Below are 10,745 nucleotides of genomic sequence, written 5' to 3' on the forward strand. Positions count from 1 at the left end.
CACATAAAAGTCATCATCTGTGAGTAACAGGCCCTCACCAGACACTGAATCTGCTGGTGCCTTGATCTTGGACTTCCCAGCCTCCATAACTGTGAGCAATAAATTTCTATAGTTTGTAAATTACCCAATCTAAGGTATTTTGTTATAGCAGCCCAAATGTACTAAGGCAATGCTGTAATATGAAATTTGATGTTCAACTCAAATACTTAAATATATTTATCTCTCCATGTTTTTACGTCTCTGCATAGAATAAAAGGAGTTCTACTTCTTCTGACTCTGTTCCTAAGTAAGTGAATAGTTGTTGACTATTACTTCTGGGTCTTTTAGGAAGCCAATTTTTCCTGCAGTCAATTGCACTGAAAATACACCGGGAGAGAGGAAGGAGATATGTAAGCAAAGGAGTTAGTATTTATTAGTTTGTAACATATAGCTAAAGACATTTCTTACATCTGCACTCCTGCTACCTCCCTCTTCCAACTAATCCTGGATATGCTTGAAGAGGTGGGGAAATAGGCCAGAAATGTGATAATATGGGGATGATTTTCTCCCATCTCTACTGACAAAGGGTACCAGAAATAGACATTAGAAGAGAACAAAATCAAATTGTGGAATTTCTTGCATATAATACTTCTGTGTATCATTAGGAACATATACAGACAGTATTGAATAATTTAAATAATTGTAATTAAATAATTTAAATATTTTGACTCCTATCAAATATTAAACATTATTTATTTGAATGCTAGTGCTTCATTATATTTTAAAAATTAAATATCAAAGTTAATTTTAAATACATTTTAATATTAATGGTAAGGATTTCAGGACATATGGCAGAGACTCTATTTTAAAACCTTTTTTTTGGGGGGGTGGCTGGTCAGTACAGGTAACTGAACCCTTGACTTGGTGTTACAGGGCTGTGCTCTAACCACCTAAGGTAACTGGCCAGCCCACTAGAACTGTTTTTTTAAAAATATATGTACACACACACAAAAAAAGTGTAGCATTGTGATGCCATGTAGTTCTCGGTAGAAATTGTTTCTACTTCTTGAGCTTTGGTTATAATTACCTTATATAAGAGTTCTCTTAAATAGTCATAATTTTTTTTTTCTTTCAACCAATACCTCTTATTGGTATTGAGGGAAAAGAGACCATGTGGCAAAGCACATACTAGCTCCTAAAGTTTTTGCACATTACTTTTATTCACATTTTATTGGCCAAGCAAGTCACATGATCACATCTAAATGCAAGTGGGCAGGTAAGAGCAACCATACCTTGTGTGCAAAATGAGAAAGCTGTAGAATAGTTGAGAATGGTCCTAATGACTACCGCACCTTCTAACGTCTTTCAGATTTAAAAAAATATTGTTTGCACGAAGCAAAAGTAGCCACATATTTTCTTTTTCCTCTGCCACAGTAACCAGTAATATTCCAGATAGTGGCTGCTCTAATGACAAAGAACAGAACCCCCAGCTGACCCCTGACATGTAGTGTGGCAAAGTTTTGTTGTCTTAAATAACTGAGCTATTGGCTTCTTTGTTGCTCTGGCTTTATCAAGACCATCCAGACTGCTGCAGACAGGGCATGCAGATGTGGTTCAACCGTGGTACCCACCACCCCCCATGTCTTACACCAGTCCATTTCATTAATTTACATGACCTACCTACCCTGTTTTAATAAAATTTGTTGCATCTATACCAATTTATGTGATAATCATTCATCTGATAAATATATATCTTTTAATATTGCCTTTCTGGATAATGAAGTATGCTAGCGAAACTACTGTTAAGGCCCTTAGTATTAAAAATTTCAAAACATATTAATAGTAATCTTTTCCTCTATGATGATGCTAATTATGCTTTCAGATGATTTGATAGTGCTTTCTTTACTGTGTGCTTGATCTAGCTTATCTTCAGTTTGCAGGAAACAGTCTTGCTTTGACTTATAACTGAATGCCCTTTAATGTTATTAAAAAAAATACATACCCACTGATGTAAAATGCTGAAGGGAAAGCTTTTTTACATCATGGCAACTATTAATAAAAATGTTCACATAATGGTTGTTTTGAGTCTTTTTTCTATTTCTATTTCCATTTTTATTTACATAAAATGATTGTTAAATAACATGCAATTAAATCAGAGCTTTTTGCTTCACCGCCTAGCATCTTTTTTTGGATAGATTCTGTGATAAAATAACTCCCTGATATCACAGCCTGTTGCTATGAGAATAGAACATCAAAAAATTGGCAATGTCAACTCACTTAGCAAGGTAGCTCAGGATAAATTTAAAGGAAAAGAGGCCAAGTTACAATTCCCACTTTTCAAGCATTGGCTTGCACCTTTAATCCCTAAAGATATCTAATTAAATATGAAATTTGAGATTTTAGAGCATTAAGGAACATATTCACTGAAACTACTGCGAGTTATTTTTATGAAGTATCTAATGTTCTTGACAGGAATGGGGCTATGAAGTGAATGAAGACACTTTTGGGAAGTCCTTTATCAGAGAAAGGAGAGGGATCTAAGATCTCCATGTGATGCACAGTCCTTTCCATCAGGCTTAAATGTGGCTCCTTGTGGTCCAGCAACATATAAACTAAAAAGATAAGTTATCTGAACTTCCTTTTGGGGAAACTCTGGTAGCTTGATGGTTGTTCTAAGGCTCAGACAAACTCCTTTTTAGGCAAATGGTTTCTTTAACAGTATAATCCCCTTAAAAACTTAGTAGGCTCTCTGATGTATTTGCTTTTAGTTCCATATTCTAAATATGGATATTCTAGTTCTTTCCTATATATAATACTTAAGAATTATCTATTTCTTTGCTTCCTCATACCCATGTCCCTCTCTTCTCAACTTGATGGTTATCTTGAGACTATCTCTAACAATAGTTTTGGACGGTGAGGTTAAAACCCTTAGTATGATCTTTGCTCAGATTGTGTCACTTTTCTTTTTAACTGAGAGATCTTTTAGTGCTTTTGTCACTTAAAACTTTTTTGGTCTTATCTCTTTACTTAGGGTCTAGGAGCAGTCAGCTTCACTAACCCTGAAAGGTCTTTGATCTCTAGAAATCCTTAATACCCTCCTATTCTTTCCAGAAAATCAACCAATTCTCATCTGAGCTCATCTATTTCTTGTAATATCTTGCCAAAGGCAGACAACTCTAGCCAAGGCAGATTATCACTTTGCCTCCAACTACTTTCCATAGAGTTAGAATCTCAACTAGGTTCATGGTCTGTCTTCTACTTCTCACTGGGGACAGATTCACTAAATATTTTAACAAGGCACACAAGGGCTTTCCAGCTAACCAAACACTAATCTGTTTCTTTGCTACCTGCTGCATGACCACTAATTCTATACAACATATTTTAAGTTTCTGTATGCAGCATCTCCCTTCCAAACACCAACATCTGTATTCATGTGGTAGTCATTACTGTCATTTAACAAATATTTCTGGGTTTCCTCCTTGGCATGTAATAATACTGTACATCTCTGCTCTTTTTAAAAATAAGTTATGGCCATATGATTTGCTTTGACCTTTGGAATATATGTAGAAGTGTTACAACTCATATGCACACAGTGTATTAGTCTGTTTTTGTTGCCATAACAGAATACCTGAGACTGGGTAATTTATAAAAAAAACAGAGATTTGGCTTATGATTCTAGGACAGCTGCATCTGGCGTGGACCTCAGGCTGCTTCTACTCATCGCAAAAAAACGGCAGCCAGCGGTGGGTACAAGCAGATCACATGGTGAGGGGAAGCAAGAAAGAGAGAGGGGAAGTGCCAGGGTGTTTTGAACAACCAGCTCTCACAGAAACTAATAGAGCGAGATCTCACTCAGGTCCCACTCCCCCAGGAAGAGCATTAATCAATTCATGAAGGATCCACCCCCATGTCTCAAACAGCTCCCAACACTGCCACATTGGGGATCAGATTTCCACACGAGTCTTGGCAGGGACAACACATCCAAACTCTATCACACAGAAACCTTAAAAGTCAACATATAATTTACCATAGTTCTTTCTTTCTGCAGTGGTGATCATGGCAGTATAAGTAAGGATAAAGTTTTTATCAGCCTATGAGCAGCTATGATGAGTTTAGTCTTCTTCATAACCTCCCATGAATAAGAAATAAACTTTTGTAATGAAAAGATATTGATATTTCGGTGTTATTTGTTATAATATAGTCTAGCACTGACAGATAATAGTCAAGTTATGGCAAATGGTACAATAAACAACCCAATATTTCAGTTGCTTAACATAAGAATTTTATTTATCCTTCATTTGACAGTTCAAAGTGGTATTTGGTAGGCAGTTTTTCATGTGATGATTCAGGGAACTAGACTACACTGGCTCCAATATCACTAGGACTATAGAATTTTCTACTTAGTCATTTCAGTCTGGCTGACTGACAGGTACAGAGTAAAGTCTCATGCAGGAGATTTTTATGGCAATTCCTGACTGCATGGGAGGGCAGGAAATATAATCTTAATGCATACCCTGGAATAAGGCAGAATGACTTTTAGTCAACACATAACACACTCCGACACAGTGTGCTTTACAAGCCTGGTACTCCATTAAATGAACCTGTTGGTCAATCAGGCCTTGACTTGCTTTTAAGGTATACACAGGCAGGCTTCATGGACATGCAACCTGTGCAGTCTTGCAGGGCCTCGTGCTTAGAAAGGCCCTGCCCTTATTTAATGCTCTGTTCTCACACAGCATTAAATAAACTTTGAACAAGGAGCTTTGGGTTTTCATTTTCTCTGGGTCCCCCAGCTAGTCCTAAGTATAGGTTATCCGAGGAGGATGTGCAGATGGAAACCTTAGATGTGTAAGAAGTGTGGAAGAGTTCAGTAAAGATTGCCTAATAATTCTCTGGTTGTTTAGCCTATAGAGAGATAATATCTTGAAAGAATTTTTTGTTTTTCTTTTCTGTACTTTCTTGCCCATGACTTTTACAGTCAGTGTCATTCTCACAGCCTCAAGGAGAATTATGACTGTAAAATCAGAAATGAAAACAAGTACAGTTGGTTTCATTTTTTACCTTAAAAGTATGCTCTTGAAACCCTACAATATTTTTAAAAATACTACTGAAAGTCAAAACTTCTGATTTTCATAAGCCATGTTTTCTTTAGACACAGGAAGGCTCTTACAAATTAAAACTTCAGGCCCTGTGGGCTGGCTGGTTAGCTCAATTGGTTAGAGAGCAGTGTTGATAACACCAAGGTGCAGGGCTTGATCTCTGTTACCGACCAGCCACCAAAAAAAAAAAAAAAAAAAAAAAAAAAGTTCCAGCCCTGAAAGAAGCAGAGCATAAAGTTTATGCCATAACAATTAAAGGTCCTTGGCTAGAAATGGGGTTCAAGAGTTGAAGAGGGCTTGAACTTGGAAGGGGTCTCTGTGAGGGTAAAGGTGAAGAAATAGATCTCTGATGAACACATAATGAGGAGCAGGATCAGCATCAAGAGACACCAGCACTGTCATTGCCAGTGAACAAAGCAAGGTGGGAGCCAAGTAAATGTCAGACTATTTGCAGACCCTCTCAGAATCATTCCTTTGCTGCCTTTGCTGAAGAGTCATGTGAACTCATCTTCTCTGTGTTAACTGGTCCTCACCTATGGCCTTCAGTATCTGCTCACATGTCACCTATGGATTTTCCAAGGACATGATGCATAACCATAGCCCAAGAATTTGGTGAATCCCATTCAAACTGCCCTGGGTAGACAATCCTATTTTTCATGACTGAAAACATATTTAAGATTGTTGAAACTAAAGATGGAGTCATTGACATTCAAAACGGTAGTCATGATACGGATAGGAAAGATCCATACCAGAATTTGGGCAGAGATGGGAAACAGGACAACTCACTCCTTTCACATGACTCCTTTGCAACTCCTTCCTTTGATTCTGTCCACTACTTCAAATAAATTCTCTCGCTAGATTAATAGAATTTGATTTTTGTTGGGTGTACCCTAACAATCACAACTGATATATAACTGTGTACCCCTCAGCAGTTTTGATAACACTGTCACATATATTTTCCTACTTCTTCAACAACGCAATGCCGTGATGTCTAGACAAAACAGATATGATTATTTTAACTTACAGATGACAAAACTGAGTCACAACATGATTAAACGTTTTACCAAGGTTGCAAAGTTAAAAAGGCAAATCCATTTTAATAGTGGTTCTTACTTTAAGAAGCGCTTTCCAATATTAATTTTGGGAAGTGTGTAGTGTGACAAAAATATGAAACCCACCTAGCAGAGACCAAAATTATGAAAACACTTCTAAGAACATATCTAATGCTAGCTGTCTGCACTCACTTTTGGTCTTCTCTACTATCTCATCTAAACAAAAAGAGTTCTCTGCAGCAAGTCATCAAAATAATGTCCTCAGTAGTTTTGGTTATGTGAACTATTTTTCTTCATTTGGGGTACATATTCACATGCTGGAAGGCAAATCAGGTGTGCTGCTTAATACAATTTCTCTCCTGAACATGTGTTCTTAGTCTTCCTGATGAGGTTTCAAGTTGAAATTGCTGTGTCCCTGGCCACCTGATATACAAGACATTGCTTTCGACCTATGATCCCATATCCAGAATTTTTATTTATTTATTTATTTTTGGTGGCTCTCTTGTGTTATTACTTTCTTTCTTCCTCTACCTCACTATTTTCTAAATTTTATTTATTTTTTATGTTCACTGTGACTTTTCAAATAATATATATTTTTTATTTTAGGAGAGTTTTAGATTTGCAGAAAAATTGCAATGATACCACAAAATATTCCCATATATCTCACACCCCGTTTCCCCTCTTATTAAGATCTTACATTAGTATGGTACCTTTCCCACAATTAACAAACCAACAAATATTTATTTATTATTAGTAACTAGACTTGGGTTTTTTAAACTTAACAGTTTATACCATCTCATAAAAACAATATGAATTACTATTTAAGTCAGTGATTCAGTAAAATTCTTTTTTCTTTTTCAGCTCCCATATATGATTAAGAACTTGGGGTATTTCTCTTCTTGTTCCTGGCTTATTTCACTTAACATAATTTTTTCCAAGTTCATCCATGCTGCTGTGAATGGCAAAAGTTCATTCTTTTTTATCATTGAGTAGAATTCCATTGTGCATATATACTGCCTTTTCTTTATCCAATCATCAGTTCGTGGACATTTAGGTTGGCTCCATATCTTTGTTATTGTGAATAGAGCTGCAATAAACATGGGAGTACAGATATCCCTTTTACATGATGATTTCCACTCCGTTGGGTATATACTCAGTAGTGGGATTGCTGGGTCATTATGGTAGTTCTATCTGTAGTTTGAGAAACATCTACATTGTTTTCCATAATGGCTGTACTAATTTACAGTCCCGCCAACAATGTATAAATGTTCCTGTTTCTCTGTCTCCTCGCCAGAATTTTTTATTTTTAGTATTTTTGAATAATAGCTAGCCTGACTGGAGTAAGATGATATTTCAATATGGTTTTGATTTGCATTACCCTGATGATTAGTGACATCGAGCATTTTTTCATATACCTGTTAGCCATTCGTATGTCTTCTTTTGAGAAATGTCTATTCAGCTCCCTTGCCCATTTTTTAATTGGGTTTCTTGGGTTTTTTTAGACTTCACTTTTTGATAGAGAATGGCAAGTTTCTACAAGAATATGTGGGTCAAGAGATATTGTTGTGATCATATTTGGAAAACACAATCTGCCACCATGAGGTATAAGCAGAAACGAATCTTATGCTTTTCTCTACTGCCCCTTTAAAACTGCTCTGTGAACTCATTCTTCCCTGCACCTTGAATACAATTTTAATACAATCCTATACTGTAGTAGGCTGTATTGACCTTTATTTGGTGGCTCTCTCTGCAGTAGAATTACACATTCCTGCTCTGGTAACCTCAGGTGTAGTCATATAGACTTGAACAAGAATATGTGTCATTTCAGGGAACTTTTAACAGCCAGCATGGGTTTCACTATATTTTCCTTCCCCTCTATCATGATGAAAAGCAATATTCTAGACAGTGGCTACTCCCTCAGTCCAGGTCCCAGAGCAAGCCACAATCACAGCCAAGTTACAATTGATGTGGTCTAGCACACTGCTTTAGGATGTGGGGGTAAAGGGACGTGTATTACATATTCTGTACCTCCGAGCCTCTCTAAAACACTAGGAATTCTTGTAGGCTTTACTGAAACACCAAAACATGAAACCTTGTTTTGACCTCCCATTTATACTGTTCTCTTAGAGTCATCTTTCTCTGGGCTTATGTGTATGGAGATATTCCACAAAAATTTGAGCTACAAGGTTATTTTGAAAATCAACATTAATGTATGGAAAAAGAACATTTGTATAGATCCAGGACTACCATAACATGTGGCATCCCATAGATCATTTAATATCTCTGTTGGTTATTTCTCTGGCAAGTTAAAAAGTCCTGTTTTAAAGAGGTATTATAAAAAAATAACCTATGTACAGAATATATAAATTAACACATCTTACTGCACTATTTTTGGTTACCTAGATACAGATAGAACTATAGGTTGAGCATCCCTAATCTGAAAATATGAAATCCAAAATACTCCAGAATTTAAAACTTTTTGAGCGCCAACATGATGCTCAAAGGAAATTCTCATTGGAGCACTTCAGGTTTCGGATTTTCGGATTAGGGATGTTCAACCGGTAGGTATTCTGCCAATGTTACAAAATATGAAAACATCTGAAATATAAAACACTTCTAGTCCCAAGCATTTCAGATAAGGAATACTCAACCTGTATTTAAAAAAATCTTTTGCATGGCTTTGTTCTGTAACCCTCAAAAGCTCAGGGATATGTGTATGACCAAGATGCCAAATAGATTATGGAGCTATGTCTCAGTCATTTTGCCTACTTCCCTATTCAGCATAAGTATTAGGTCCACTGTCATTATAGATGGATATTATTTAGGTTTTTTTTTCATTCTTCTATATAATAGTAGAATAAGATAAAAAATAAAGGAAATTATGTGCTTTTCCTAAAGTCACTGAGTGTCTTTGGTAAGGTAAATACTTTATCCCTTCCTTTCCTTCTCATCATTTTCATAAAAAAAAAAAAATTCTACTGCACAAGGAACCACAGTACTCTCCATTACAGGTACTTTTCTGATTGAAAATGCTGCACTTTCCATGTGTTGGTGAGTAGCAGAAAAAATTAAACCACATAACTAGGCATTTCTATACTGCTCACAGGTAGTGAGGCTATTAATACGCCCCTTTTGTGAGAGTAATTCGGATGATGAACAGCTGAATTTTGAGAACGGAGGTATGGTGGTGGCAGTAGGTACTGACCAGACAACGCAATGAAGGGGTAGATGGGTATAAATGGTGTACATGACCCTGGAAATTGCCATCCTTTTAAAATCATTGACAAGCACAGATTATTGACCTTATTCTTTATTCATAAAGTTCTCTTAAATACAGATATCCTACATCTATTTTCCCCTCCAGACTGTCAGCTCCATGAATGCACGAGACATGTCTGACTTTTATATCTTTAAACCCAGTACAGTTCCTGGCTTATTTCAAGCGGTTATTAAATATTATTTAAATAACAGGCTGACTGAATGAATACATTACATAGATCCAGCCTTTTATCTTTTTTGCAGAGAATTATATGGATGCAAATAGACTCCTATCCAGTCACTGCATTCAGCTCAATGTGCAGATTCTCCAGGAGTGGTGGAATGTTCTTCCTTAGATCTAAAAGTGATTCCTTATGGTTCAATGACTTACAAACTAAGAGGCAATGATCTACTCCCCAGTCTCACCCAATAAATAATGGTGGAAAAAGGATACAACAACCACAATAAAAATTCCTATTTAGAAAAGAATGGAATATGTGCAATGATCATTGGTCTACAGCAATGCTGGTATCCTGCTAGACAGGCGCTACAAAGTTCCTTATCCTATAATTAGGCTCTGATTATACTCTCTGAAGTACATCCTTTGAACATCATACTCTGAGGTCTTTGTCCCCATCTTTTCAGTTTTATTCCATTTCCTTTGTCCTCTTTTGGGAAAAGGGGCTGTTTAGCTTTGACAGCTAATTCCTTGAAGAAACAAGTTTAGCTATTTCTAACAGTGTCCTGTCATTATCATTTATTTTGTGTTTTGTTGTTTTGCTTTGCATGTTTTATATTAGCTTTATTAATAAATAATATTCATACAATTAAGGGCATCCATTTTTAAGTGTACAGTTCAATGAATTTTGACAAGTATATATACAGTACCTCAATCAAGTCATAGAATATGTCCATTTAACCACAAAATTCCCATGTACTTCTTGGCAGTCAATCTCCCCCCACAGTCTACCCCATCCCAGGCACCAAGTGTCACTGCTATGTTGTCACTATAAATGTTTTACATGTTCTAGAATTTTATCAAATATCCAGCCAGTATTCACATTTCCACTTATCCTGTACATGTCATATTGCTTAAATTGTTTGAATCAAAGTTCAAATAATAATAATTGAAAATGATTGATATACCCTTTAAATCTCGTTTAATTTCCTTCTCTCTCCTGTCTTCTTAATAATTTGTTGCAAAAATCTGGGTCATTTGTCCTGAAGATTTTCTGACAGTCTAGACTTTGCTGATTGCACTGGGTGTCTAACATGTTCCTCTGTCCTCTACTTTTTGTAGATGTTAGTTCTATTTACAGACATGATCTGATTCAGATTCCATCTTTTTGGCTTCACT

The sequence above is a fragment of the Cynocephalus volans genome, chromosome 4, assembly GCF_027409185.1.
Source record: "Cynocephalus volans isolate mCynVol1 chromosome 4, mCynVol1.pri, whole genome shotgun sequence".
In the NCBI taxonomy this organism is placed as follows: domain Eukaryota; kingdom Metazoa; phylum Chordata; class Mammalia; order Dermoptera; family Cynocephalidae; genus Cynocephalus; species Cynocephalus volans.